The sequence below is a fragment of the Vicugna pacos genome, chromosome X, assembly GCF_048564905.1.
Source record: "Vicugna pacos chromosome X, VicPac4, whole genome shotgun sequence".
Taxonomy (NCBI): Eukaryota; Metazoa; Chordata; class Mammalia; order Artiodactyla; family Camelidae; genus Vicugna; species Vicugna pacos.
The window spans coordinates 25,117,060-25,144,893 of record NC_133023.1 but is presented as its reverse complement, the minus strand read 5'-3'; the positions used below and the strand labels follow the sequence as shown (position 1 = coordinate 25,144,893).

Sequence of the window (27,834 nt, the reverse complement as noted above, 5' to 3'; positions counted from 1 at the left end):
AATGAAACATATCTTAACAGTGACCTTAAATGGCATTATGGTCAAAGAATGCCAGCTCAAACAGGAGTTACAAAGTAGAGAATGTTTAAGGAATCTGGAAATAGACTGCCTAGGTTTGGATTCATAGCTAGCACTTATTCGCTGTTATGTATGTTCTCTGTGTCTCAGTTTTGTCATCTGTAAAATGGGAATGGTTTTAGTTGATTGCTATGAGAATTAATTAAAATAACCCATGTACAGTGCACAGAACTGTGGCTGACATAAACTAAGCACTGAATGTTTATTACTCACGTCACTACAGAATATGTGAGGTTGAATTATATCAAATTGCCAATTTTCTATCATATTTGACTAGAGAATTAAGAAATTCATATAGTTCAACCTATTGGAAAGAAAGAGGTATAGTGGGGACAGGAGCTCTTATTTAAATATTCCGTCCTATGTAACTTTTGTCCTTTCTGTATATTTCCTGTTCCCTTGATTTGGCACTGCTTATTGGCAGACCCACCTCATAAGCATGGAAGAAGAGAAAATGTATAGTCCAAGGCTGACTTTCTAATAGGTGGAGGCAGGGAATAATTAGGAAGAGGCTAATGTCTTGTCACAGAATTATTCACACACAACTGCACTGCTGTTCAGTTGAGAAATTATAAGAATGCTAATTTTATATATATCATTTATATTTATTAATTAAAGGCATCTTTAGATGCTCTTTGGCCATACAGTCTCATTCTACTGTATGTGAACGAGCCTGAATAGCTCTCTCTCCCTCTGCATTTGCCTGAAGCTAAGTGCTAATAGTTGGCATTTCTTAGTGAATGCCCATTGTGTTACAGTGGTGTTTTTTTTTTTTTTCTTTTCAAGGAATCAGAGTGTTATTTAGATCCTTTGAAATGAAGTGCTTCATCTTGCAAACCTTATACTGTACTTTTTCTGTTACAAAAGCCACTACTGGGACAGAATATGACCAACCACCATTTCCTTCACTGGCTGTCTCAAGCTTAAATCTTAATCTATGTGATTCAATAGAAAAATTGAATTTAAGATTCAGAATTTTAAATTTACAGGGATTATTTAAAGGTGTTATAAGAAAATAAACTATAATCATGATTTGTAAGGTTTCCATGTATTTTAAAATAACTATTTGTGAATTATATTAAGGTTATATCTAGAAATATAGGACACAAATTACTTAAAATTTTACTGATCTTTTTGTTTCAGGATAACTGGTAATTGAATTTTAGTGATCTCTCTAATTTACAGATAAGAAAACATAGGCCTAGGTTAAGAATTCAGTTTTATTACAAAGCATATTAAAGATAGACCTGAACAGACAACAAACTATACTGACTTTTGGTTAAGCACACTTTACTTTGCGGTTTATAATAGGCCGTTTACAGATAATGACTTGATTTCCATTAACTATTGTTGTGACTGCTGTTGAAAGTTCTAATGTACAATTTGGTTGAATCTTTTCTTGTGTACTTAACGGTATAACATACACATTGGGTCCTAGTGATAATGTTTTATAAAGAGTTAGTGCCAAATAACATTTTCTATCTGGAGAGAAGGTAAAACTATTATATTATCTAACTTAGCTCTTGAGCACTTCTTAGCTTCAAGGAATGACTTGAATTTTTTAAAAAAATTATCTTTGTAGCCCAGATTTTAGTGTGGTTCCTGGTATGTAGAAGTCTAAAAGTATTTGATGCTGAGCAGTAATGAATAATATATGTTAATTTTTATCTGTGAAAGCCCACTAAACACTCCAGTACTTTGAAACCTCTTAAAGAAATGTCCCAGTGATACATTTGGATCTTTGAAGCAACATTACCAGAGACAGAAATAATATCGAAGGCTTGGGGAGGATCACTTGGTCCTTCATTGATTTTCTGACGTGGGCATCCTTGACACTGATCCGGTGGATCAAAGGAATTGTTTTCCCTGTCTGGGGGGTTGAATGTCTTTGGTTTGTCCCTCAGGGTCCACTCTCCATCTTTCTCTTCCCTGGGAGGCTGACTTCTGTGGATGGTATCAGCAGACTCCCTTGCCCTCTGGCTTCCAGTTGGTTTCAGATGTTGGGAGCATTTACAGGAGCTCAGGGAGAGGGAGGAAAGAAATAGGTCATTTATTCACTGCGGGATGGCTGCATTCATCACCCAAATAGCAAAGCTCCTGTCAGGTTACCTTCTCAGCTCTCTCTTCGTTCAAGAACCAGTAACCACTCTCTTTCTCTTTACTCCTGTGAGTCTAGGAGTGATACTTGCAGTTGTCTGTGACCAGTTCTGATGGTTTCTTTATACTCTGCTCTCATCTTTGGAAATTGCCCTGTATTAAACCCTCCTCAAGTTATCCCAGTCCTGCTAGGATCCTGGCACCCTCAAAGGAGAGTCCTTCTCTCTATCTCCAGGTGATGCCATTTAACAAGGATGAGGATGGGAGTTATGTAATTAGGGCTTGTGGAGCATTTCCTTTGCCAATAAACATGCTGCACACTTTCTATTTACTAACCCATTTTATCCCCATACTAATACTTTGGAGATATCTCTTCTATGACTTTGAGGTGAAAATCACAAGGAAAATTTGGGAAAATATGGATTATTAGGCTTAAATAATATGGAATAAATTCATGACAGCTAACATTTATTGAATGTCTCTTAGAACAAAGCACTGTTCTAAGTGCATTTAAACTTCACAGCATCACCACACATTAGGTAATGCTACATTCCTGTCTTACAGATAATAAAAGGTTAGACACAGTGAGATTAAGTTACTTGCTCATAACACACTGCTGAAATATGGCAGAGCTTGGATTTGAACCAAGGCTTTCTGGGTGCAGAGAGAAGATTCTCACTCACAGTATTACACTACTTCCCTGTGCTTTGTAAAACATACTTCATTAGTGCAGCTTTTTTTTTTCCTTCCAAATTCTCTCTGCCTAAACCTTATGCCTTTCGACTGTTAGTTTCCTAAAATGAAATACTAAACCAGCATTGTTCTCCTGTTTTTAAGAGACTCTTTTCAAGGCAAAACTAATCTATGGCACTAAAAGTCAATAGAGAGTCTTCCTTGAAAGGGCTAGTACACAGAATAGGGTGTGAAAAAGCTCTGAGGATGCTGGCATATTCTTTTTCTCCATGTGGGTGATGATAATATAAATGTGTTCAGTTTGTAAAGATTCACTGAACCGACATTTAAGATATGTGTACTCTCCTGTATGTATATTATACCTCAATAAAATTATCTTACAAAATACTTTTTTTACAACTCACCCTTAAGAAAACAACCACCTGTGAAAGCTGCCTATTTATCCTACAGTGGGTTGCATTATTTTTTTGGGAGCTGGTCAGCAGGATTTGTCAGTAAGTTTCGAATCAGTGTTGCCCTCCTTTTTGGTGTTTCTGTTGCTCTTGGTGTTTCTGATATCTAAAGATTTGGAATCACAGAGAAGTATCTCGGCTTTCTCAGGAACACAGATATTTGGAGGCTGACCTTTCTGTAACCAGGAGGCCATGCTGAATTACTCCTGTGCTCTTTACCTTTTATTGGAACATTGTGTTGATCTCTTTGTATTTTCAGGTTAAAAGATTGACACAACTCTGAAGAGTCAGAATCTCTTTAAATATTTTCAAATTAATTTCTGTCCCTTTCTCAATTTTTTTTCACTTTGATTTCTTCCACTTTGTTTATGCCACTTAGCAATCAACCTGTCTGAGTCTCTTTCCAAACACTGTATAAAGATATAATGAAATTAATATAAATACAAAATTTCTTTATATCATCCATACAGTGATCTGGAAGGATTGTTGTCTCATTTTATGATCCTTTTGTCTTCATATTTTGGTTAGCGAAGAAGACAATATGTAAATAAATGTAGAAAACTGCTAAGTAATACCAAAAGTTCACTTTTTAAAGAAACTCTTAGTCGTGAAAGGGATTGAAGACAGTCACAGGGTCTAATGCCCCAAAGAACATTTAATGTTTTATGTGTTTTATAAAATAATTTTCAGGTACTTGAAAAGAAAGCCATTAAAGATAGGGAATTTTTAAAGGAAATATTACTGTTTTCATGATGTAAATGTCACTTGCAACCAAAAGACATGATAGAGGTCTTTCAAAGAAGATGAAAAGGGAAGAAAACAAAAGAAGATTTAATTAAAAGTAACCAAAAGAACAAACAGACAAACAAAGATAAAGAGCTTGAAGCCTCTGAGTGTTTCCCCTGTGCTATCAACATTTACTAGTATTAGTAATTGCATGTCGAGGGACATCTTCCCTCCTTGACTTTCACTCTTACAGGAGTACCAAACTAAGAGAAAACAGACTTGCCCAAGACAGTGCAGCTAGTGAATAAGAGACTTGGGTTCAAAAGTCAGCTATTTTTGCCTCAGAAATATGTGCTGTTTTTGCTATGTCATACCTATAATGCTATGGAATGAGGAGTTGAATCTAGGAAAGAAAAGAAATGTTTTGCTTTCCCTGGGGTATTCATACTCTAGGAAGACTAAACTCCTGAAAATCAATGAAGTTACAGGCTAAATATTGTACATTTCATTGAGCATCACTTTAATTAGACCTTAGGGGAAATTTCAGTCAAAGTGCTTGAAATTACTTTTAAGATAAAAATGTGTTAAGAGAGGAAGGCAAAATCTCCATGAACTCTTCACATAAAACATATGCTTTCATAGAACTTTTGAACCTGTAGTCAGTGTATACTTTATACTGCCAGACTTACAGTAAATAAATTCAGTCTCATGTGCTGGAAAGATGCTTTAGTGGGACATTCTGAGAAGCCCTCTATTAGAGATTGGGGTGGATATAACAAATAGAAATTGGATTTCAATTGTGATGCTTTAATTTATCATTGGTTGTATGAGTTTGGAAGTTATATATGAACTGTCTTTTTCTCTGTCACCTTGTTGCTCTCTAGGTGACCCAACTGGATGTGCCTGGAGACCTCTGATTAGCCTACAGTCCTTCACTCCCACTTTATTTTGTTTGATTCCAGTTTAAAAAGGAGAACTATAGAATACCCTGGTCTGTGTATAGAAATTTTTATCAAACAAGAGTCTGTTTGCCTTGTCAACTTTTGTCTAGACTCCTTGCTCAAAAGTATAAGCTTTCTAGTCTTCATATCTTGGATGCTAGATGATCCTTATGGCTTTGAAGTTTGTGCTTTATTCTGTGCCTCAATACTTACTCCTTTCAAAGTCCCTGCCCTTCGTCTTGAATGAACATTTTGCCACTCATATCCTTCCTGGTTAAACTTTATTGTTTATCTGTCTGTCTGTCTGTCTGTCTATCTATCTATCTAGATATATATTTTTAATAAGAACAGATATTTCTGTCAACTAACTACATTTTATTTTCTTCAAAATTTGAAACATTTCACTGTACAATATTCTTTTTGTCCATAAGTTTAGAAACCACACACTTCTCAAATGTATCTGTAAAATTTGCTCCTGAAAACAAAAAACACTTTAGCATTTTCAAGGCATTGTAGACCGCCATCCAGGTTGAAAATGAAATCTTAGTATTACCCTCAAAATGCCAAATTATTCCAGGTTGTATATGAGGTTCTTGACAAAATTACTGCAAAGCATGCATTTGTTTTCTTTACTTCTTAATAGAAAGCTTTCCTTAATGTTTCATGAAAATGACACTGTTGCTTCAAGATTTACTTGAACATTATGTGTTGTAAAAGTGCTTTTTAAAAATTCCACTATCTTAGTGTTTTGTGTTTTCTTTTTCCCCTGTAATTTTCCATCCACACAATTTGAGTAGAATTTCAAAAGAATGACTTGTAGTTATCTTTGTCAAAGCACATATGTGGCTCAATTCCCAAAGCTGGACGTAGAAGGACTGGTGGATTTCTTGCAGCGGTCAGTGTTCTCATTAAGTGAAACACCTAGACACTGACAAGACTTGTCATGGACATGGCTACCTCGCCTACAGGCCTGTAGGAGAGCCTGAATCCTCTGTCTTCAATCTTGGAAGCTTCAGAAGTATCTTTTGCTGAAAACCAGGGCTTTTCTTGATTTTCTTGACCTCTGTAAAATGTGAAGTTTGTGTGTGATCGAAGGAATGGATGCCCAGTACCCGAAGGCTAATGTTAGACCCATCACCTGACATTTCGAGGAACGTATCCTGATCCCTGGACTATGGGCACTGGGTTCCTTTTACTGCTTCTAAGTAGTATCACCTTTTAGGAATATTTGTTTTCCCTGCTCAACTCAGAGTTCCACAAGGGCCAGGGTCATGTCCCTCTGATTTATTAGTGTAGGCTCTAGCACCTCGCCCAGGTTTATTGGTGTTCAATAAACATCTGTCATCGATAAAATAGAGCTTTCTTGATAACTGGGGTGGTGAAAGAGTTGTGTATGATTTCATATGACTGGAGTGGAGGTTTTAAACCAGAAAAAGAAAATATTTGGAGGCATGACAGAAGAAATAAAATGTTTGAAAGATAATCAAGTGGAAGGAAGAAAAGGCCAAGGAAGCAGCATGATAAAATAGAAAGAACAAGAGTCCCAGGAGTTAGACAGATCTGGGCCAAAATCTTGGCTTCCTCATCTTCCAGTTTTGTAACAAAGGGCACATGTTCAACCTCTTTGTCTCATCTGTAAGATGAGTATATTATCACAGAGCTCACAGAAACGACACAAAAATCACAAGATCACCTTACTTAGTGGAGTTTTTCTCATGAATAGTTACTCCAAAAATGTTAGATATTATTAGTGTCTGTTATTTTTCTTCAGTATAATTTCCAAGTAAAGAAGTGAGACAGAGATGAAAAACTTTCACCAGCCTTGTTCACCTTAATTTAAATCATATCTTTCTAAAATTTGAGCCCTTTGATACGAGAATGAGGCAGCATGCAAAATAACCCAATGCAAAATGTCTTTGTGGAGAAAAGCATGTTTTGTGGGTGAAGGATGGTGAGCACTCTGTGACTGTGTATATTTCCAAGTACACAACATGATTATGTCTTACGTACCCACCGAAGGCCAATTGTTTGTGGTCTTTGTTTCTTTATGTCTTTGCTTCTCCCTCCACGGGGCCCAAATGCCAGAAAATTTAAACATTTTGTTCTCTCCTTCATAGAATCAGCATTCAAAAATTTGAGTTAATTAGATCCATTAGGCTTCAGATGTCCCACTCTTGTTGAAAAAAAAAAGGGACACTATTAACTCATCTACAGAATAGAAACAGACGCAGACTTAGTAAACAATCTTATGGTTACTGGGGAAAGGAGGTTGGAGGGGATAAATTTGGGAGTTTGAGATTTATAAATGTTAGCCGCTATATATAAAAGTAGATTTTTTAAAAGTTTCTTTTGTATAGCACAGGAAACTATTTCAATATCTTGTAATAACCTTTAATGGAAAAAAAATGAAAACAAATATATGTCTGTATTTCTGCATGACGGGGATACTGTGCTATACACCAGAGATAGACACTTTGTAATTGACTGTACTTCAATTAAAAAATACATATTTAAGTAGATTTGACCTAATGATGATATATTGGTTTTTGTGTTTTACTTGGAGGATCTCTTTTCATTAATCGCCCTTGGTAGATTAAGAATTAGATGCATTAAATATTCTTAAATATAGCTTTAAATTTTAAAGGGTATAATTGTGGAAATGGATCACTGGAAGCGTGCTTTATTTAATTGGGTGTATTTCTAATTTCAGTTTGGGAAACAGCACATAGAAAACCTCTTCAGTGACCTGCAGGATGGGAGATGCCTCCTAGACCTTCTTGAAGGCCTGACAGGGCAAAAACTGGTATGTGACTTACAGTATTTAAAAGAAAGTTCACATTAACCTCAGAAGGATTTTGGGCCAGAAGCAAACCATGTGTAGTTTTATGAGATCCAGTAAAATTCACTAATATACTAATTACTGATTTAAGTAGCAATAGAGGACCTATTCCTAAATAAAGTAATCTTGCAATATTATTTTTGTTTTTGCATCTTCTATCATATGCAGAACAAGAAGGTGAAATTTTCAGTAATATAATTTGTTGTTTAACAAATATTTATTTTCTATTATGATTTGGTATCTTTGTTATTGAATGTCTTTTTATAAGGCTTTTATACATAATGACCTTTCAAGTTGAATTTCATTTATTTTTTTTTAGTCTTTTTTCTTTTTTCTCTTTTCAGTTTTACTGAGATACAATTCACTTACAGTGCTGTACAGGTTTAAGGTGTAGAGCATAATGATTTGACTTACATCATGAAATGATTATCACAATAAGTTTAGTGAACATCCATCATCTCATATAGGTACAAAATTACAGAAATTGGAAAAATACATTTTCCTTTGTGATGAGAACTCTTAGGATTTAAGAACACTTAACATGAGATATGGAAAATGAGGAGTTGCTGTTCAATAAGTGTAAAGTTTCAGTCATGCAAGATGAAAAATTCCAGAGATCTGCTCTACAGCATTGTGTCTATGGTTAACATAACAGTATTGTATTATGCACTTAAAATTTTTCTAGGAGGGCACATCTCATTTAGGAGTAAATATGGCATGTATCATAACGGTAGAATTTATAAAACTCCACAACTGAATGAGTTAATCCATATATTGTAATATGCTATGCAAATATTAATTTAAAAATTACAGAACAAGATAAGACTTTGGGGATTGAGAATGAGGGTTAGAGAACGATGATTGAGGTTTTGAGCTTTAGTGACTAAGACAATTAAGGTAATATTGACAGAAATACTTTCCTTTAAGACTATTTGGCACTGTAGAATTTTGCTAGGCTCGAATCTCTTTTGAACTTTTCTTAAAAGTGTGGGAATTAAACTCACGTTATCACTCTTACTAGCACATGTCCTTACGCAGGCTGATGTTCCTCTTGGTGATCATGCAACTGGGCTGTAGAATGAAGGAGAGATCGTACCCAAACTTGCTTTCGTTAAAAAAAAAAAGCTATCTTTTTTTCTTGAGGAATAGTTGATTCCTGCTAAGAAACTCTTATGACAAGGACAATTAACCCAAAGCACTTAAATTCTTTATATTAATGCCTCCCAGCCTGGGCTCATTTCACAGATTTGAATTTAGAAGTGAAATGTATAAATTGTTTCATTTCTGGTAGATTGTCCTTCTCTCTGCTGGGCAGTCAACACTGTTTCATTTTGTTTTCAGCCAAAAGAAAAAGGATCCACAAGAGTTCATGCCCTGAACAATGTCAACAAGGCACTGCAGGTCTTGCAGAAAAATAATGTAAGTAGTGCCCTGGGCAGAATCTAGATACCATGAGACAGCATGCTTAATGTTTGAGTGAGGGCTTTGGCCCCAAATACAGAGAGACCATCTCAAGTTCTCTTGTAAATCAGAGAAGTTATTAATAGAGCACGTGTTCTACTTCCTGTGCGTCTGCTTGTGGCTAATGTGATTCAGGAAGTAAATGCATGCAGCCACCGGGAGCAGGGAAAGGCGTGACCCAAGCCTTATTGGCTGCTTTGTGTTGTTTCAGATTTCACTTGACTTCTGTTTGGTAGACAGATTAAGTCCTGTGGTGAATTCAGTTCCTTACGGCAGTGTTTCGTGCAAAAAATAGCTTCTACTAGGCTGATTATTATTTTTTATGCATAAAATATGTTCACATATGGTGAGGATATTGTTTGAATTAAGGCAACATTTATTAGGCAACACATCCAAGTATGAAAGTTACCCAGAAAAATCACTATTTCAACTCAGCATAAGATCTGTAAATATTTTTTCTCTTCCTAAGTTTGATTTAGTTTAACTAGAAGGAAATATATGTGTGGTATTTGAAGAAGTCAACATTCATAACCTCAACAAGTGTGTAGATTAAAGGAGTTCTTGTCTCCTTAGAGTGACTTTGAGATTCCTCCCCTCTATCATGACATTGGAGGCAGCCCTCCTTTCTTATCAACTTCCTACAATCTTTCTAATTGTGCAGTACATTTACCAGGCACTTTTAGTAGCTTCCTAATTGCATTACATCTCTCTTTCAAGGATAAATTCAAATAATTGATCACATGCTCTTAAAATAAGCATAATTAATGATAGATCAGTAATGATGTATACTCCCCCAAATATTGTTCAGTTCATCTGGCAGGGAGAGGACATCACTCTGGAAATGGAAGTGAAGGCTATGTAGCAATTGGTCAATTTTATGAAAGATTATGGCCATATTTAACCTATAAAAATTTTCACAAGCATATATTTTTATTATTTTCCTGATGTGATTAACTATATTTTCAAGTTTTCTGCAGCAGAATAAGATAGCCTATGGAATGCTTGGCTTATTATTAGTCCTACAGACCAGTATCATATAAATTAAGAAAATGTTTTAACAATATTGGAAACTTACACAAAGAAAATATCTTTTTAAATATCAATTCCTCATGCTCCATTACAAAGTATAAGAACAAGGAAAACAGCAGAAAATTCAAAGAATAATTAGATTCAGTCTGTATGAACTAGTTGATCTGTTCCCACTAAGAAAATGTCATCTTAAAACACAGGCTGTTGGATCACCTCTAAAGTAGTGGATTAGGGTAGCTATAGATGTTATTTTTTGATATGAGTTTCTTTTTTTCACATACTGATTATAAATTACGAATTTTTGGGGTTGTCTGTACATATTATAATTGTTAATTGCACAATTTTCAACATAGGACCAGAAGACATCCTGACAATAAAATAGAAAAGCCATAAAAGAAAATCTCTGTGCCTTTGGGAATAACCAAATACCTCTTAGATGTGAAACCAAAGGCATGATTCAAACCCAGAAAAAAATTAACTTGGACTTCATAAAAATTATGAGTTGTTTTTATTTTCTGGATTTTGAGTCCTTAGTTGTATTTATTGCAAATATATTTTACTTCTCTGTGGATTAAATTTTTAACTCACTTTATCTTTGAGAAAAAGAAGTTCTTCATTTTGATGTAGTTCATTTTTATAAACTTTCACCATAAATAATTTTATGTCCTGTTTAAGAAATATTTGCCTGCCAAAAGCCATTATGGTATAACATTTTTTTTAATTATCCACATAAGTTTTATTATTTTACCATTTGAAGTTGGATCTATATTGATTATTGTATTTGGTATGAGGAATGGGTAAAGATTCGGTTTTTTTTTTCACTTAGAATCAAAATCACAACACCACTTATTAAAAAGAATGTTGCTTGCCCATTGCTCTCCAGTACTGTATCATAAAAATTTTTCAATACATACGTAGTTTTATTTCTAGACTTCAGTTCACTTCCATTGTTCTATTTGTCTACATGTGCATGAATACCATGCCATGTGGAATACTGCACACAGGTGCATTTGCTTTGAGAAAATTTATCAAGCTGTACACTTAAGTGTATTTTTCTGTATGTAGGCTATAACATTTCTTAAAGTTTAAAAAGAGGTATATATAAAGGGAAAGGAAACCTGGTGTTACAACCTCCCAAACTCCAAATTATGGCTATATTCATCAATATGACCATAGACCCATAGACCCTGTATTTTATCATGAAATGGTTTAATAAAATGTGATAAATGAATATACACAGTTAGAATGTGATTAATTTAATTTATAGATCTTTCCTTACAAGGTTGTATTTCTTACTGAGATAGAAAATCTTGAGAATCTTCCAATGTTTTAGCAGGGAAAGACCTCAAAATGGGGTTAAATTGGACAAAGAGCCCCTTAAAGAGCAAATTTCACGAAGGTCCTATTTGAGCCAGGACCCTAACAAGGAATGGCATATAACTGAGGTCTCTGTGTTAAAGGACAGAATCTCAAGTAAAACATTTTTCAGTATAAACCAAAACCTAGAGTTGAAATAACCTTTACCTGAGTTAGCCCTAGGCCAAAAGACACAGAATACAAATGCTCTAAAGTAAATGTATTATCATTTTATATTTCTCCATTGTTTTGTAATAAAAGTACAAAAGAAATGGAAAATATTCTAAGGTACATGTTTGTCTCTGATTTTTACCGTAAAGAATAAACAGTTAAATCAGGGAATGCTCTAGAGCAGGATTTTTTCCTAAAAATGGACTTGGATGCTCTATGTCAGATGAATATAAATGAGCCTGGGGTGGGATATAAATAAATCAGCAATATTAAGTAAAATAGTGAATAGAACTATTTCAAATTTCCTTTTAAAAATCACGAATTCTCAAATTAGAATGAAGTATAGGAGGCATTGATTGGAGATTTTGAGTAATCATACCTAAAACAGAATAATGTTAGTAAATTTGCATTCAGTGAATTATTTATTGAGTGTCTACTATATGTCAGGTTGTATTCTGGGTTATACAAACACTGCAGTCAGTGATCAGAACAAACACAATCCTTTATGTCATGGAGTTCAGAATCTCATATCAGAGGACATTTTATATATATATATATATATATATAAAATGTTTAGATAACATGTGATAGATACATGAATAAAGAAGAAATTAACAGAACAGGACATGTGGGAAGACCTTTGGTTAGCTTGTAATATTGGTAAAGACTGGAAGGAAGTAAAGGAGTGAGCCTTGGGATTATCTATAAGAAAATGGTCCAGGCAGTGGGATAAAAAACCTTGAGGTTTTAGAAGCATTTAGAAACAGGACTCAGTAGGTGAAAAAGACTGAGTGTGGGGAAAAAGTGTAATAGAGAAACAATAGTTTATAATTTCATCTAAATGAAGCAAATCCAAATCTGAGCTCTCAAACTGGCATTCAGAAAATTCTAACTTTGTCATTATTAGGAATAATCTTCACTTTCTCATGGGAATGTCAGGGAAGATCAGTAGACTTATGTGGTGCCTTTTATAGGCAGAAAAAGGCTGTTTGTTTTTAGCCAATTGAATTATACAGTGGTATAGTCACCATCCAAGCCCAAGTCATCTCATGAAGCCACGTGTATCATTAACAGTCCTGGAATTAATCAGAAAGCCTATGCAAAGACAAAGTTGAATAGACTGTAATAAAAGGAATATATACAGAAATGTGGCCAGGATTAAAGGAACCAACAATGGTGAAGCATTCAGGGACTAGCATGAGTTTAGCCTTTACTACTCCTAAACCTAAAAAGACAAAAGACCTATTTACCTTAAACCAGTGAAAGCTCTAACTTTAGGAGTAGGTCCACTGGACAGCACCTGCAACCATATGTTCCTAAAGAATACAGTTACTCTCATATCATGGCCTGCTGGGGGAGTTGGGAGAAGATTGATACTTCAGCCTCTTCGTCTAATTCTCTTTATGTTTAATGTTCTGCCAATGGTATGCATTGGTTGAACCCAACCAGAAACCAGAGGGTAAGAAATCCCAGATGGTGGAGTCATCTCATACTAGATGAGTCATCTCAAACAAAGGAAGAGTGAAGAATGTGAGAGGGGGAACAAACAGAGAAAACCCAGCATTTTAGCTCTTTCTCTATTTTTATTTTTATTTTTTTCTGGTCGAAAGAGGACTTGAGAATCTCTACATTGAGAGCCCTAATGTCAGCTATGGCCCAACCTTACTAGATGCACGTGGATGCCATTCACTTTTGAGGCCATACCATCTCCCCCATTTGCTGACAGGGAGTGGAGGTGGTTTCTGGCTGATTTTGGAACCAACTGATGTCATGGTCCTTCCTATGCTTCTGGGGAACTCCAGAGTCAGAAAAGGAAGACAGGCTAAGAGGTATCTTTAACTTCTGCCCTGCTACAGGACTTAACTAAAGGCATGGGAAAAGATAAATATATAAAAAATATACCTGGCATATGTACAAATAAAAAAAGGATAATATACTACAATGCAGTAAAAATACCATTAAACCCATAAAAAGAAGAACTTTTGAAGTGCATAATCTTTGATAATAATAATATAGCATGAGAAATAAACAATTGAAAAATCAATTTAATTTAAAATGTATGTAAGAAACCAAGAGTACAAATCTACATTTGTGTAAGATAAAGCATTTCATGAGAAAACCCATGAGAAATGGCCTTGGTTCTACCCAGAGGTTCAATTTTGTCTTTGCTTTCATCTTCATTAAAAAAAAAATGATAAATTAATTCAACCTTTGAACTAGAAATGTTACAAAAAGAAAAAAATGCTCTAAGGAAAATAGGAAATAAAAGATAAATGAAGAAATAAATGAGTTAGAAAGAAGACACACTAGACAAATTTAAGAGCTTAGTTCTTTGTAATAAAATAATAAAATAGACTAATCTCATAAATTTAATTGGAAAAAAATAGGGAAATAAAACAAATATATGCAGTTTAAACATAGAAAATATTTAAAATAGATAACAAGAGATATGGAAACTAAAAGTGGAACCTACACAGAACTCTATTGATAATAAAAATCAAATAAATTCAATTATATTCTATTTAAAATCATAAATTACAAACATGAACACAGTTGAATATAGAGTACTATAATCAGTAACCAAAAGAACTTAAGTAATCATGAAACAAAACCAGCAAACCTTTCACAAAGGCTGCTGAGTCCAAGGAACTAGTGGTAAGTTTATTCAAAGTTGTAAGAAATTGGTAATTGCTAATAGAAAATTATGAGGTGTCTCCCAATTCTGCACATTATTCACAAACCTAATTTTAAAAATGACTTGAAAAAAAATTAGCCCTCCCTTTTTGTTAAAGGGTGTTAGAAGCTTCCTTTTGAAAGGACACTTTGGAGTTGTTTTAAGATCTTCTTAGGTCATTCATTTTGTCTTCTTCCTCCCTAGGGTCTCCTCCTCTGCCATAAATGACTAGTTTTAGCATATTCCCTAGTTCTAAACTAGCAACTCAATTTGACCCTGTGCCTCAGTTTGTTTTCTTTTCTATGTCCTGACTTCTAACTTTCTATCCTCTGTCTAATGTCACTTACAACTTAGCTTTGTAGAGCTCAGATACCACGTTTATGTTCTGATTTGCATTCTCTGTGGTGGCAGTTTTAGCATGAAGTTATCCTTGCTATCAATAATTTATTTTTGACAACCACTTATTGAGAAGAAAGTACTTCTAAGTGCAGTGATACTTTTATCACAATATTTGCTGAGAGCAAAGCTCATTTGTAATAAAGTTGGCTGTGGTTTAAAAAAGCAAACAAAAGAAAGTACAAAATTTTGTGAAATAGGGGATGCTGCTGCCAAATGGTTATGCTTGTCTAAACACCAGCTCAAAATAAAAACGTATTCACAGCTTCCGTTTATTTGTAACTTGTTGAAGATAGAACAAATCTCAGATAACATGGAAACATCTCTCACACTGCAATTCTATCATTCCTTTGCCCTTCTCCACTCTTGTTTATGGGTAGTCTCCTTCACCAGACATTCTGAATTCAGTTCTATAGGTCTTTAACCCCATCTTCTCTCAAATGAAAAGAAATATTTAATGAGTCATTTAAGCTTCTTTACTGATAGATTTTTTCCCCCTTAGATGTAACTTATCTCCAGTCAGTGAATTTCCTCTAATACAAATTTGAATTTTAATCATTTTATGTGAAGTTGAATAATGATTAGTTTTTTTCACTGGTAAAGGAATTTAGCCATTAAAAATCAAGTAGAGAGATTTGATTGTGATGTTTTAAACTGTCCTTCAGATGGGTTATGATACCTGTCTTCCATTCATTTGCTGATCTATTTGTTTCCTCTTCTTCCACGCCAAGGTTTCCATATGTATACTTTATGAATCCCAGTGCTTTTTTGAAGTCATAGAATGCACTCCATCATTATTTTAAAGAATCTGACAAAAAATACAGTGTTGAATTATACCCTGGGCATATACTGGCACTTTACTGATTTAATATGATTTAATATTAGCTGACATAGTTGTAGATCTCATAATTATGTTCAGTACACTACTCTCATCGTCTATGACAAAGTGGCAAAATTTCCCCAAGTCACGTCAAATGTACAATGTGTGATAGCACAAAAAAAGATCATTGTACATTATTAAACCACAAATCCAAAGTGACTACTTAAAAAGCCTAGGGTGAAAATTTAAATGTCAGTTATGTTCAAATATTCAATTAATCACATCATTGAAAACTATCACTGAATTAGATTGAATGGTTGTCAAATGTCACTGATCTGAAAAATGATACAGTATTCACTCTTCCTGGCATATGATCTTAGATCAAGAGGATTCTAAAGTGTTCTTTAAAACTAGTATTTTATGTGTCCTTTAAGTATTCAGAAACTTAAATAGCCATATAATATATATTTTGGGGTATGTCAGAACATAATATCTTTGACCGAATATAGACTGCTTCCATTTATTAGTCGTAAAATCCAGTGCTCAGATATAATTTCCAAGTTTTTAATTTACAGTAAAATATTATTTCTTATATTAAATTTTGAGTCCTCACAGTAGGCCTGTAATGTCTGCATCTTATATATGTTCATTCTAAGGATCCTCAAGACGTATATCCATTTAACTCTGTCATTCACTAACTACAGGATCTTTGTCAAATGATTCCAAGGTTCCACGTTGTCGTCTGTGATATGTACTAATAGAAATAGTTGTATGTATTTCAAAATATTCTTCTGTGGAACATAAACATATACACAAGCATATTATATAATCTTTAAATTTACATTCTAATGTAATGTGAAATTATTCCTCTTAAAATAAAGCTAGTTATCTTTGAAAATAATTTCATGAGGTGAGTTATCCCCCCACCCTGTTCATTTCTTGCATCAAGGGAAAAATAGTATGTTTTTCCTTGCATATTCAACTTAAAATTGAAGTAACTATTTACTATGATTTGTACACATGGAGATCTTTCGGGATAATATAATATAGCTACAAATTATAATTAATTTTTTCTCATTATAATGAATGCTCTTATCTTAAAATTTTTTGTTGTTGCTATTGCTAAGTTTTTTTTCCCTTGAAATCAGTATACATGCCTCAAGACTGGAAAGCTGTAGATATATAGGGTTCTTGTCATTAAAGTGGCACTCTATGTTGCCAGGTATAAGATACATAGTATTTGTGAAAATTCAAGTTAAATAATATTATATTGAAAGTGTATACATCTTTTATCTTACTCTATGTTGTGAAATTATTTTTGAAGACAGTTTTATAGATGATGCCCTCTAGTATATAATACTCCCATCTAGGAAATTGTGTTTAGTTTAAAGAGCCACTTTGCCAAAAATGTTTAGTTCTGCATCTTATGTTCAATAAGAGTACCTGCACAGAAATTTCTGTTTTGCTATACTTGTTTTAATTTTCCTTCACCACTTTAATGTTTATATTTAATTAACATTATGAGATTTTTAAAATTAACTGCTTCAAATCTTTATCGTCATAGAGGCAGTGTATAAACAAACAAAAACACAGCTCAGTTAAGAATTATCTTCTGATGTATGATTATCATAAACACATTCAAAATAGAGACATTTTGACTTATTTCACTAGTCTTTAAGCCATTTGATAAAACAGTCCATTCTTTAGTCTATCTCTGTCCTCAACTCTTAATAGGTGGCATATGGTGGATGGTGAAAAATATTCAATGAATGACTAAATATGTAAAGCTTAGTCATTGAAGGTAGGGATAGTATCTTTATAATGAGTTTCCAGAACTAAATATTAGGATGCATTATAGGTCAAAATATGCTTTTGGAAGGTATTTTCCAATGCAAATTTCTATTGCATAAAATAAAAAGTAATCTTTGGAATACAGAGATATGGGAGGGAAGAAAAGAAACCTGCCCATGGAGAGCCAAGACCACAGTGGCCAATGCAGCCCACTCTTTATGTTGTCTATATTGAACTATTCATCAGTTAATAAGAGATTCAATACATGTATCTTTCAGTGGAAGAAAAAGGTATAGTTTATGCCCATAAGTCTTAAAATTTTATATAAATCTTAAACACAGTATAAAAGCACATGCTGCAGGGCAGTGAAACTTCTTTGCTTTTCCTGCATTTTTGATCTTTTGAATGCATTATTTTTGGAAGGATTATATAAATACTTGAGGAATTTCTCTTCAATGTGGAGAAGTTTATTTAGCTTCACTACATGATGGCAGATGTTTTATAAAAGGCTCTTAACACATTTAAAAAGCAAATCCTATTTGTCTAGAATGTTGGAAGAAAGTTCTCAGTTATAAACAGTTAATGAGAAAGAAATGTATCAATCTGAAAGGACCAAATGTATAGAATGTAGGAATATCTTCATGAGGTCTGAGTATCAAGAGGGATGTTTATATGATAAATTCCAATGCACGGTTTTCCCCTGAATGTTAGTTACTGTTTAAGATTCTGGTTAAGGAAATCCACCCAGACTTTTAAAGGTGATATTTCATGGTTCCTTTCATAATCTTACTCTATGTGAAATTATTTTATAAGATTGAATTTGCAGCATTTTTCAGTTAAACTCAAATACCAAGACTGATAAGTACAAAGACAGCTTACCCTTATCCCTTACCCCATGCCTAATTAAAATAAATGCTCAGACTGTATTCTGCATATTAAGGAACAAAAATGACCCCTCCTTAGGGTAAATCTTGAAATCTGAAGTGATCTGGAAGAACCACATTCTTTGAAACTTGTGAGGAACCTCCTACCCCTAACCTAGTATCAATTGGCTAAATGGTACAAGATGTGTTTTCATTAGTACCTGTAGCTATGAAATATCCTTCTCATTGGTTGTTTAAGAGACAAGAAGTGGGGAGAGTATAGCTCAAATGGTAGAGCTCATGCTCAGCATGCATTAGGTCCTGGGTTCAACTTCCAGTACCTCCTCTAAAAACAAAATAAATAAATAAACCTAGTTACCCCCCCCCCCCCAAAAAAGAGGCAAGAAGTGGCAGATATAATTTATTGGAAAGGCAATAGTTCCTTTATTGAATGAGATATAACTTTCTACAACATCTGTGTTAGAAATGCAAATTCTTCAATTATTTACAAACTAAAACTGGAAAAGTTTATCCATCTCCCTGCCACCACCAAAACTTTAAAAAGTGTGAAAAAATGTAAGAGATTTACTCCTTAGAACTTCGTCAGAGATATCACAGGAATATTATTCCTTGGCTTTTATTTATATTTTTTTGTTCTCTTTTGCCTTCTGTTCTACCCTAAGAAGTTCCATTTTCATTATTTGACCTGGTTATTGCAATTATTTTTTATGTCAAATGTTCCTCATTATGTATATATTCACTATAACCACCATGGGATATCTAAATTTAGCTTGTGGAAAATATTATTGACAATGCTGGATTGCATCCACACCTTGAAGGAACTGGGGATAAAACAAAACCTGGGATAAAACAAACATTCTCTCGAATAAGCAGTGGAAGAGAATTGCTCCTCATGCGCAGTGATTAGCAAACTAATTTAGGAAATAGAACACCAGGAAGTAACAGTGCTGTCTGAAATACTTGTATATGCATCATAGAATTATTAAATATAAATTTTTGTACAAAACCATATATTTAAGTCTAAATACTAGTGTGGGAACGGAATAGGAATTCCCTTCAATTCGTGTTCTCATTACTATAAAATGGATAACAATAGACTGCTGTATTCCAAAAACTAATTCCTTAGGTTTCCTAGGTGCATTTTTTTTCTTTTAATAGCGTGCTCATCTTGACTCAAGGGATGTTTTCCTAAGAGTTCACATTTAAATATTCTACTGGAGCCACAATAAGATTCCATTATATCAAGGCAAATGGTGAGAATTTTCTATCTTCCAGAATTATGTTTAATACAACATCTTCCACAAATAACATTGCAAAATTCTGAGCCAGAACCTACTGTTACTTTTTGAGTAATGTCTTAGTCCTGTTTTCAGGAACTCCTAAAGCCAATCTTCATGTGGAGGTGAACTTGTTTCTGTAAAAATTCAATGCATGCTATTTAATTTTCACACACAATATCAATTTTCACACCTATTCATTGGGTGTCAGATGCTTTCATTCTGGAAGACAGGAAAACATAACTTTGGGTATCCTTAGTGACCTCAATATTGAATTTCCTGCCACCTAGTGCTTGTTACAACACTGATACACACACAGTGAATCCATTTATTAACATATATGTCATGTAAATGTTTTTTGTTTTGCTTACTAGACATACATATAATTATTCATTTAACACAGATATTAACATATTTTAAATTTTATTTTTCCTTTTCATAGTTATTTAGAAACTAGATTGATAATCCTTGAAAGATGTAATTCCAGAGTGTGTATGTGGGAAAATATGTAAAAGAACACAGAGAAGCAATTGTGAAACATGGTGATGATTATTTGAAAATAGCTAGTTAATTATTTTAAAAAACAACATTACTCATAGCTACATGGTAAGAAATGGGGCATTATTAACAATACAAAACATATGATAATTCAGAGTTAAAATTGGCTAGACTGTCTATGAGGCATTCAGTAGTGATACAAAGACCATGAACAATACTTTTCAAGCACGACGAAGTATCCGTCTTCTAGAGTCTTAGTGATTATTAGTTAGTATTATTTTTTATAGTATTATTTTTTATATTTTTTGGTAGTTTGAAGAAGAGATGTATGGAGACAAACTGTAACCAAAACAAATAATATTCCTTGTCTACATGGTATGCAATATTTATTAATTTGGAGACAGATTAAGGCACTTTGTGGAGAATTCTCTAGATTTAATTAATGAATTATCTCTCATGTCCAAACTTGTTTTAACATCTGACCTTGTCGAAGCTTTGTGTATCTTTGATAGTCTGTTTCCCTCTTGGTAAAACGTGCATAAACTAGTAACTGTCTCATGCTTTTACTGTGATGATGATGTCGGTAGAGTAAAAGCTCTATTCAGAAAGAACTTTATGGCCTTAATTTTTTTTAAAGGTAGAAATAAAAGAATAAGTATACACCTTAAAAGATTATAAAGACAAAAACAACAGTGAAAAGTGAATTCCATATAGGAAACAAAAAAATAGGTTGAATACATTCAAAATCTAGCTCTTTGAATAGCTCAACAAAGTGGATAAACCTCTACTAATCAAGAGAAGATAAGAGAATGGCAAATAAACAAGATAAGTAATGAGAAAGGATGTGTAACCACGGATGCAGAGGAAACTTAACAGAATACTACAAGCAATTCTGTAATATTAATTTTGAAAAATCCAGGACATGGATGATTTCTTAGTACACTGCAAATTACTAAAATTGACATAAGACTAGCAGAAAATTAAACTAGACTAATTACTTCAGAAAGCATTGATACTTTACTAGAGGTCTACCATTGAAAAATAGGCCAGGATTCTTCACATATGAATTTGACAGAGTCCTTAAGGAATAAATAATTTCTATATTTTAAGGTATTTCATCCAGAGCATATAAAAAGGATAAAACTCTGCAATTTCTTTTGTGATGTCAGAATAACCTTAGTACCAGCAATCTATAAACATAAAATTAAATAGTAAGTGTAGAAGACAATTTTACTTTTGAATATAAATGATAAAAATCTGTTGTGTTGAACTCTCTGAAATTGATTATAACCATATCTTGCATGTGGTAAATACTCAGTAAATGTTAGCTGTTAGTTACAAAGAACTCTTAAAATTAAGAAAGAAACGAAAACTACTCTATAGAAAAATGAGCAGCATATTAACAGACAATTCACAGATGACACTGTAATCATCATCCATAGAAAAATATATTTTAAATGCACTTGGAATCATGGAAATAAATGAACAGTGCAATATCTTTATACTCATCAGACAGGCAAAATTTAAAAACAGAAACATCCATTTCTGGTAAGGGAAGAGTCTGCTCTTATATAATGTTGGTTAAAACATTAAATGCTAAAACCTTTTATAAAGAAACACCTACTAACATTAAAAATATATTTACCTTTTGATCTAGTAGATACATTCCTGGGAATAGCTATTTTAACAATAAAAGCATCAGTCTCTGAGGATGTATATACAAGATGTCCATTCCAGGATTATATAAAGTGGCAAATCTAAACAAAACCATTATCACAACCTTGGAAATGAATGTCTACGAACAGGGGACTGGCTGAATACTCTGATACAGCCAAACTATGAAACATTATACAGCCATTAAAATGAATGACTAAAAGGGATTATTGTTTGGTAAAAGTAGTAGTCAATTGAATTTGAATAATATGCCATTTTCTGTAGACTATAAAACCTCATAAATTTGTGTCTACCTGATATCACACATGTATACTCACACATACAATGATCATATGATAGAAAAATATGAAAGGAGTTTTTTAGGTTAGATTAGGAAAGAAGTCAGGAAGAAAGTGGGGCAAGCAAAATGAAAAAGAAAACTTATCTAAAGAAAAATAGGAGAGAGGCATGTATAAGATCTCACTTACACATTTGTGTAAAATAATATATATGTGTGGTCTTATGTATAAAGAAATAAAATATTTCTAAAAAGAACAAAATGAGATTATATACACACATACATGTATACATACACACACACATAGAAAACAGTACAAAGATTAGCATATAATTTATCACTCAAAAATGGGAATAGTTGTATTTCTTACAACCCAACTACAAGATGACAAAATACCCACCTATGACAACATGACTTGATCAAGTATGGACCTTTAGAAAGGAATGATGATTGGTACTAGTTGCAGTATGATAAGAGTTACCCTCTAAGGCACACACTATAGTGAATATATGAGTGAAACACCACTTAAATCCATGTTTTTTGCTCATTATTCCCTGTGGTAAGGACCGCCAACAAAACTGGCCTATTGGATAGAATGGCATAGTGACTAACACTGACAATAAAAACGTATACTAACAAGATATAATTGCAGATCAACAGAGAGTTACATAAATTGTATTGCATGATTGTAACTGTCTGCAGAATATCTTCATTAAAATTAAGATTTAATACTATGCTCTTACTGTTCATCGAAGATTGACAAAAGAAATGGCTAAATGTTTATCACTGCATCACTTGTAAAGTTGTGATTAAAGATGCAGTATGTTATTATAAAATGCACATTTCTTAGAGTTGATAATTGTGAAAAGGTTTGTTGTCCTTGATGAAATTTAAGCTTCCTTATATCAGTTTAAGAGACATGTATATTTAATCTTCACTACTTTCTGCTCAGTGCCCTTAAGAATTAGCCAAGATCCATTCAACTTCTCTAGTATTATCGTTTTTCTGCATCATAGTGCCCTAAGCTGTCCCTACTAATCAGTTCCTTGCATTCCTTGAGTTTTAAAGACTCTTCATAATCCTGCCCCAGATGGTTTAACAACTTCACCCATGCCGCATTGTCCCTGAGTACAACACTTCTAATTCCCGACTAGGTGATAACCTTTACCCTGGTCCTTCTATCTTTACATGGGCTCTTGTTTTTAGTATGCCTCCCCCTTCCCCCATCCCTTTCTGTGTTCCAGTCTTTATATTCCTTCTTTATAGATTTAGTCAACACTGAACATCTCCTCTTTCTTTTGCTCATGCTGTCACAATCATTTCTTTTTCTCTACTTGGCCCCCATGAGACATAGTTGCCTACCTAATTTCTTCCAGTGGTTATAAATAAGTTTTATTGGACTATATCCATGCACCTTCCTTTAGGTATTGTCTATGGTTTCTGTGTGTGTGTTCCAATGGCTTCTCTTTATTATTTACTTTTATTGTGGTAAAATAGACATAACATACAAATTACCATTTTTAAGTGTACAATTTAGTGGCATTGTGTACATTCCCATTGGTATGCAACCATCACCATTATCCATCTCCAGAACATTTTCATCATCCCAAAGTGAAACTCTTACCCATTAAAAAAACTCCCTAATCCCCTCTCCCTTAGCCCCTGGTCACCTCTATTCTATGTTCTTGACTCTTCTAGGTATCTCATATAAGTGGAATCATATAATAGTTTTTGATTCTGTGGCTGGCTAATTCTACTCACTTAAGGTTTTCAAGGTTCATCCATGTTCTAGCATGTATCAGAATTTCCTTCCTTTTTAAGGCTGAAGAATATTCTATCTTGTTAATCCATTCATCTGTCAATGGACATTTGAATAGTTTCTACCTTTTGACTGTTGTGAATAATGCTGCTCTAAACATTGGTGTTTAAATATCTGTTTGAGTCCTTGCTTTCAGTTATTTTGGATATATACCTAGAATTCGATTTTCTGGATCTGACCTAATTTTAATTAGTTTTTATTATGTGGCCTGCTATATGCTTCTGAGCTTTTTGACATTAGGGGTTCTAGCTTAGTCTACTTTATCAGGCTTGAGCACAGTACCTGACATAATAGAGATTGGATTGTAAAAGGAATTTTATGGGGATAAGGAAATGGAGGGACCAACTCCCTGCTCACACAGAGAACAAGAGTGAATAGGAATTGCTGGTATCTACCTAAGTGCCCGCTGCTTGCTCTAAATCTCCCCAGGATTGTCCCTACGGCAAGTCTAAACTTAACTACCAGCAGTGATTCCCCGAGTATATCTATTTCTTAAAAATCACATAGTCTCCAATTAAATAATTGAATCTTCAGAAAGGCATGATCTGACTATCACTCTTACTCTTAAGTTCCAGAAAGCAGGAATATTTTTCCCTTTTGTATCCTAAGTACATCAGTGCCTGACATATAGCCAAAATGTCTTTGTTGAATGAATGAATCAGTAAATCAGTTCATAAATGTATAACGCCTTTTCACATGGAGGAGTTCCTACTTCTGCTGCCACATGAGGAATCCTCCGATGAAATGTAGATGAAGGTGCTTTCTTGCTCATGAGTTATTAATCTCCCCTGGGATCTAAATTCTAGAAACTTACTGTATTCTACTTTGTATAATTAAAATGAAAGTATCATGGCAAATTACTGTTTGCATGTATAGGACAAATCTATGTGAATGACCAGTAATTTTAAATATTGATATTAAATTAACCTCAGCACTGAAGTAGGAACAATTTCCATGGGGTGCTACTAAAATTCAGTTGTCCAATGAAAAGCATCTGTATTATAGAAATAAGACATGTAATACCTTACAAGGGCAGTATCACCTTGATTTTTCTATACCCAAGAAAGTCAAGGTCTTTCATGTTAACCAGCTTTCAGGACTTCTGCCCATCTACTCCTCAATAGATCCTTACTTAAATGTCCATTTACATGCTGTCCATTTACTTGAGGCTGATTTCTCTGTTAAGTCCATATAGTCCTATCCTCACATCTAATCGACTGATAGCTTAGCAATACCCTCTACTATAAATTATGTGCAGAATTAAACTATGGACTTGTATCTAGATCATTTATCTTTATTTCAGTTAGTCTACATTTTTTTTCTGTCTCATTTATTTATTTTAAGGCAGTCCACCAATAATGTGTATATAGTTGGGAGACAAAAATAAATTTAAGTATTAAATTATCCACTGAACCCACAAATAAGTGTATGTGTGGAGTAATTGAGAGTGACTTGACAATTAAACTGAAGAGTAGCCTTTTAATTTTTTTCACCTGGATTCCCCAGATAGTTTCATATTTTTAAAAGTTATAATTAATAAAATGTAGAAAATTAAGATGAATGATGGAATATATATTTTAGCATTGAAAAAGAAAATGGTGAACCATCTTACTGGAGGAAGAAACAAGAGGGAAACACAGGTCTGAGTGAGACTTAGTCCAGGAAGGGTTTAGAACCTGAAAAAATGAAAGGTTTAACCAAAATGAATCTCGGATGTTTAGTGAAGCTATCTAGAGGGGGATGAATGGGAAACTCTCAGGTCAGTGCCCTGAGGACAAGACAAAATGGCAGAATACTGGAGGCGGCTAAAAGAAAATTCAACCAAAGGGATCAGTGAGCCTAGGATAGTAAATGGGGAGAGAAACCTGAATTAATTCTCAGCCCTCAACCCTCGCTCTGACAGATTCACCCTCATTGTATAGACCTTAATCAGAAGTTGCCTATTTGCTTCATTTTGATGTTTTCTCTTTTTAAAGTAACCCTGGATGTTCTTTTTTTTTTTAGTTAACTTTTCTGTTTTGAGATCATTGTAAATTCACAGATAGTTGTAAACAATAATACAGAGAGATCCTGTGTACCCTTAACCCAGCTCTGCCCCAATGGTAACATACATTAAAATTACAGTATGGTATTACTGTGGACATTGACATTGATACAATCCACCAATAGTATTTATATTTCTCCAGTTTTACTTGTACTCATGTGTGTGCATTTGTGTATGCATGTGTTTTTAGTTCCATACATTATCACATGGGTACATTTATGTATCTACCATCAGGGTCCAGATGCAAAACACATCCATCACCACTAGCATCCCTTGTCCTGCCCTTCTGTGACCACAGCCACCTACCCTACCTAACCCATCCCAATTCCTAACCTCTGGCAACTGCTACTATGTTCTCCATTTCTGTAATTTTATCTTTTCAAAACTGTTATATAAATAGAATCATACTGTATGTAACCCTCGGAGATTGGCTTAGTTTTTTTCACTTGGCATTAATTCCTGTGAGATTCACTCAAGTTGCTGTGTGTATCAATAGCTGGTTCCTTTTCATTGCAGAGTAGTAGTCCATGGTATGGAGATGCTAATATGTTTAATCATTCACCCTTGAATGGCATTTGTGTTGTTTCCAGTTCTTGGCTGTTACAAATAAAGTTGGTATGAACACTTTTACTTAGAGTTTCGTATAAACATGACTTTTCATTGCTTTTGAATAAATGCCTAAGAGCCCAATTGCTCAATGGTATGGTAAACACATGTTCACTTTTGTAAGAAACTGCCAAAATGTTTGGGCTGTGCATTTTACAATTCCACTAGCAAAGCATGAGATGAGTGACCCAACTGCCCTCCATGTCCTCATCAGCATTTGATATTGTCACTATTTTTTATTTTTGCCATTATGATAAGTGTGTAGTGCTAGGTCTTCATGGTTATAATTTGAATTTCCCTAATGACCAGTAATGTTGAACATCTTTTCATGTGCTCATTTGTCTCATGTTATGTGTAATCTGACTCCACCTAAAAATGTTAGGAGCATGAATGACAGGAGACAAGACCTATCTTGAAAAAATAAAACTGCCAGATTTTAGTTCCCAAACCCAGTCTGAGGTAGAGAAGAGAGAGCTGGCCATTAGCTCCATTGCTTGGTAGTGTTCTAATATGTATTTCTAAAGCAAGGACATTTTAGTCAAATGCAGTCACCCCTAATTATGACAGCAGTCCTCTGAGCATAAAAGGAATGGTAAAATCCCCCCCCCCTTTTTTTCACGTTCCAATTATGTATTAGGAAGCACTTCTTAATTTTAGGTATCCTTTATGAGTTGTCATTGTTATACATTTTATTTGGAGATACTCTGATCAGACTCTTTAATCTGCAGTAATTTATTTATATACTAAAAGTACATTGATTTCCTATCTCTTTGTAAACGTGTTTGGGGACACTTGTTTTTACAGAAGGTGTAGTTACAAATGCAATTTGTCTCATTTTTAGATTATTTGGAAAAAGCTGAAATGCTGCTTAGGCTCTGAAAACAGCTAAATGCAATTACGTTTGCATTTTGTTTTCCTTCCAAATAGACCTTTTGTCTCCTTCTTTCACACGTTTCCCACTTTATCTTTAACAGGTTGATTTAGTGAATATTGGAAGCAGTGACATAGTAGATGGAAATCATAAACTGACTCTTGGTTTGATTTGGAATATAATCCTCCACTGGCAGGTAAGCATTCTGATGAATTTTTCAGGGGATGAGCAGGGGAGGTAACATGTTGTGGATCCTTTCTTTCATTTTTACCCTTGACCTGCAAAACAAACATGTGTATCTCTAACAATACAAAGCCCATCTCCGTAGTGCTGCCATTGAAATCAGGAAACAGTGTGTCA

At 34.0% G+C, this 27,834-nt stretch overlaps 1 protein-coding gene across 2 annotated transcripts in view; it reads left to right on the top strand.

Moving 5' to 3' along the window:
- DMD (dystrophin) overlaps positions 1-27,834 on the top strand; it is a 1,854,428-nt gene that overhangs the window by 332,803 nt on the left and 1,493,791 nt on the right. For both annotated transcript variants that reach the window (XM_031673322.2, XM_072956638.1), the window contains 3 exons: positions 7,698-7,790; positions 9,168-9,245; positions 27,578-27,670. The gene's annotated coding sequence lies outside the window, so the exon portion shown is untranslated. The remainder of the gene's footprint in view (positions 1-7,697; positions 7,791-9,167; positions 9,246-27,577; positions 27,671-27,834) is intronic.